This window comes from Microcebus murinus, chromosome 13 (genome assembly GCF_040939455.1).
Source record: "Microcebus murinus isolate Inina chromosome 13, M.murinus_Inina_mat1.0, whole genome shotgun sequence".
Taxonomy (NCBI): domain Eukaryota; kingdom Metazoa; phylum Chordata; class Mammalia; order Primates; family Cheirogaleidae; genus Microcebus; species Microcebus murinus.
This window is the reverse complement of record NC_134116.1, coordinates 33,054,237-33,058,784: the sequence shown is the minus strand read 5'-3', so window position 1 is coordinate 33,058,784 and position 4,548 is coordinate 33,054,237.

Genomic DNA, 4,548 nt, shown 5'->3' with positions numbered 1-4,548 from the left:
ATGAGAGTATGGTCTACATAACTGAATATCTTAGTAGCTTAGGAAAATTATTTCCAACATAAATGATATCTGTTACATTACAGTTCCAGTATCATGTGATCTGAGACATGTCTTTGTAATACTCTCATAAACTTTTAAATTATTAATACTGATATTGAAAAATAATTTTTTTGATTATTACAGTTACTATTTTGCAGATGATTTTGATGTAATTTTGCACTCAGTGTTTTACTAGTTTCTTTTATTTTGTATTTGTTGTTAATTTCAAAATATTACAGGATAAAAATGTTTTTGGTTACATGGATTGCTTTTGTAATGCTTGAGTCAGAGCTATAAATGTGCCCCTCACATAGATAGTGTTCATAATACCTGTTACGTAGGTTTTCACCCATCCCCTCCTCCCCTCCCCTGGCTTCACTTCCACTGAATTTTACTTCCCTTCATGCACATGTGTGTTCCTTAGTTTAATAGTGAGTACATGTGGTGTTTGTTTTCCCATTCTTTAAATACTTCACTTACGATAATGATTTCCAATTTCACCCAAATTATTGAAAAAAACTATAGATTCATCCTTTATATGGCACAGCAGTATTCCATGGTATACATATAACATATTTTGTTAATCCATTCATGTATTGTTGGATACTTAGGTTGATTCCATGTCTTTGCAATTGTCAATTGTGCTTCAGTGAACATTCAAGTGCAGATGTCTTTTTGATAAAATGGCTTCTTTTGCTTTTGGTAAATACCCAGTAGTGGTTTTGGTGGATAGAAAAGTAGGTCTACTTCCAGTTCTCTGAGTACTCTCCATGTTGTTTTCCATCAAGGTTGCACCAGTTTGCAGTCCAGTAGTATATAAGCATTACTTTCTTTCTGCATGTATACCAGCATTTATTGTTTTGGGAGTTTATAATAAAAGCCACTCTAACTGGGGTAAGGTGATGTCTCATTGTGGTTTTAATTTGCATTTCCTTGATGATTAATGACATTGAGCATTTTTTTCATATGTTTATTAGCTATTTGTCTATCTTTTTTTAAAAAGCCTCTGTTCATGTCTTTTGTCCACTTTTTAATGGGATTGTTTTGTTTATTTTTTTTTCTGATATGTTTGAGTTCTTTGTAAATTCTGGTTATGAATCCTTTATAGTATTTATAGCTTGAGAAAAAATTTTCCCATTCTGTAGGTTGTCTATTTGCTCTGTTGCTTATATCCTTAGTTGTGCAGAAGCTTTTTTAATTTAATTAAGTTCCATTCATCTATTTTTTGTTGTTGCTGTGATGGCCATTGGGTCTTTTTCATAAATTCTTATCCTGGACTGATATCTAGAAGAGTTTTTCTTACATTTTGTTCTAGAATTCTAGAGTCAGGGAATCATTAGCCAAGATACTAATAATTTACACCTGCTTGTAAGGTCAAGCATAAAGGCATGAAACAGCTGAGAATCATGGTACATGGCAATGGCACCCCTAGTTTTTGAGAGCAGTGGTGGAAAAGGTTTGAGTACAGAAAACTATAGCACTTATGTCAGCCTGTTGAAGCATAGAGGGCCTCAATGGATGCTTCATTGTGTATTTTCAGTGTTGTTCCTTGAAGGAATCCAAGGCTCTGATTTTCCTTTAAATAGTTTTCCCCTTTTAAACTGCTAATGTTTTTTTTCTTTATTTTTTTCTCTTTTTATTAATTAATTAGTTAAGTTTTACAGAACTATCTAAAGTTGCAAATTAGAAGAGAATGAAAAGATGAAGAATTGAGGAAAGCCAGGGAAGTCAGGAAAGTAAAATACGTTTTTTTTTTTTTAATTTTTATTTCAGCATATTACAGGGGCACAAATGTTTAGGTTACATATATTGCCTTTGCCCAACTGGAGTCAGAGCTTCAAACATGTCCATCCCTCAGACAGTGCACACCGCACCCATTAGGTGTGAATATACCCATCCTCTCCTCCCCCTCCCACCTGCCCGGCACCCAGTGAATGTTACTACTGTATGTGCACATAAGTGTTGATCAGTTAATACCAGTTTGATGGTTACTACATGTGGTGCTTGTTTTTCCATTCTTGTGATACTTCACCTAGTAGAATGGGCTCCAGGTCTATCCAGGATGATACAAGAGGTGCTAGATAACCATTGTTTTTTGTGGTTGAGTAGTAAGTTTTAACTAGACAGGAGGTGATTATAAGTAAGTGATGATTGGCATTTTTATATAAGTTTATTTGGAAATTGAAACATTTTTCCTCACATTTCCATATCCCCTATATCCAATGGAATTACATAATCACATTATTATACATTTTTATATGTCTGTTTCTCTTTTCTTTGTCTGTTAACTCATGTTTTTGCAATAGTTTTCTTGTTGATTTCTTGGCATTCAATCTCATCTTTACTCTTTATGGGAAAAGAGCAAATCTTTCTACATAACTTCTTCAGAATGCCATTCATATTACTGAATACATTACTCCAAATGAAAAATGAATAGATGAATGAATGATATTATATTACCATCTGCAGTCAGCCTTAATTGGTTCAATACATACTGGTAGCAAAGCAAAGAAATAATTTTGGTTAATATAAAAAATAAGAATTTGCTTTCTATTAATCATAATACTTATTATCATTAACATGCAGTGTAACATGTCATCTCACTGTATTAAACTGAATGATTATCATGTTTTATCACTGTGTTCTATATTTACAGTGGAAAATATTTTTTCTATAACCAAAATTGTTTTTATCATGTTTTAGTGCAAAATATTTATCCTTAAAAAATATGTATAATACTTTATTATCTTTGCATTTATAGCTATCTCTGTAGTAAAATGTATATATAAAAACATTGTTACTTTATATAATAAAGGAGTTATTATTTTTGTTTTAATGCATTTAGATATCAAAGCAATAAAATGTACTCTTGCCATTACTAACACAAATTGCATGCCTTTAAAATGAATCTAAATGATAAATAGAATTACAGAATACTTGAAAACATAATTTTTTATGTACAATATTATTCTTAGATAATAAAAGCTTTTTTATTGTTTCAACTATAACAAGATTCTTGTTTTAGTGTAATCTATAAAGTAGGCATTAACAAAAGCCTTGTTTTGTCATAGCCAAAACAAAAAGTTTAAATTCCTGAACATAGCATTTCAAAAGGTTCTATATTTCAGGGTTAACTTGCAGCCTCTATGTTCACCTCTCTCTGTCATTATCCCTATACAACTGCTGAAAACATTTCATGAACCCTTTCTGAAACTACCTTTTAAGTTGATTTATGCATTAACTTCCTTTATGCTATGACAAGGGCAGAGAAAGCACTCGGTACATAGCCTTCTTTGAACAGCTCAGCTACATAAGAATGTTTACAACATTCACTAACCCTACCACTCACTTTGTAGCAAACAGAACATTTTATTATTAATCAATAGATATAAAAAGCCATATTTCTCAAAAAAATATACACAAGTTTTAGGAAAGCCAATGATAGATATAAAATGTCTTTTATTTACATGCAATAAAATTTATTGCTGGTTAAAGTATATAAAACTTTATTAAGTCAGGCAGGACTATTACAGCTTTGCTATACTTATTTTCTTATTTAACTTAAAAATAGTTTATGGTATCAATATCAATATCCCCACAGCTACAAAACTATCATTTTTAAGATTTTTAAAAAATGATACAATAAAGAGAGTTAGGATTGGAACTGAAGTCCCATGGCTCTTTGTATTAAAATTTATAGCCTTAGGGTTGAAATTTTCCTTTTATGCAAAAACATAAATTATCAATGTGTCAAGCTCCAAAGATTCTCAATGGCTGAGTATCAAAATTTTAAGGGTCAAGGCCCTTAAATCCATTGATTTTTTTCCTTATGTGTTGATCTCTTTTTGGGATGCTTAGTTTGCTGCTTCAGCCTAAGAATTTAAAATTTCTTATATGATGGAAAAAAATTTCACGATACAAAACACCCCCACTTGCTTCATTTTCATGGGGATATGACAGTAATTTTTAATATTATCATTTTAAATCATAACCAAAAACATCTTTATATACAGTCCTTAATTTCTTTAAAAATTATGTGTTCAATAAATATTTGTTAAATTTTGATTAAATAGATTAGTGATTTCTAGTATTTCTATATGTTTACTATTATATTAATATATAAGTTCATTAAAGACCAGATATTATTTCCCACCATAACTATTTAAAATGAAGATTTTAATTGATTTATATATAATAGATAGCTCTGTTCTATTTTTTAAGGAAGTTTGGTTCTGCAATTTATTAAATATATGACACTAGTCAGTTGGAGAACCTACTTTAATTTAAAAACTTTTATATAAAATAGGGAAAAATTACCTAAAATTAGTGATTATTTTTTTAAATAAAATCAAAGTGACTAATGTATATGAGAGTTTACAAAATTAATTAATTTTCCCTTCTTTGCTTCCCAGGAAGCAAAAGAACCAGAAAGCACTGTTATGCCATATATGAACTAGGAATAGATTCCTGTGTTTTGTGTGTTTGTATTCTCAAAGGTACTCACATTTA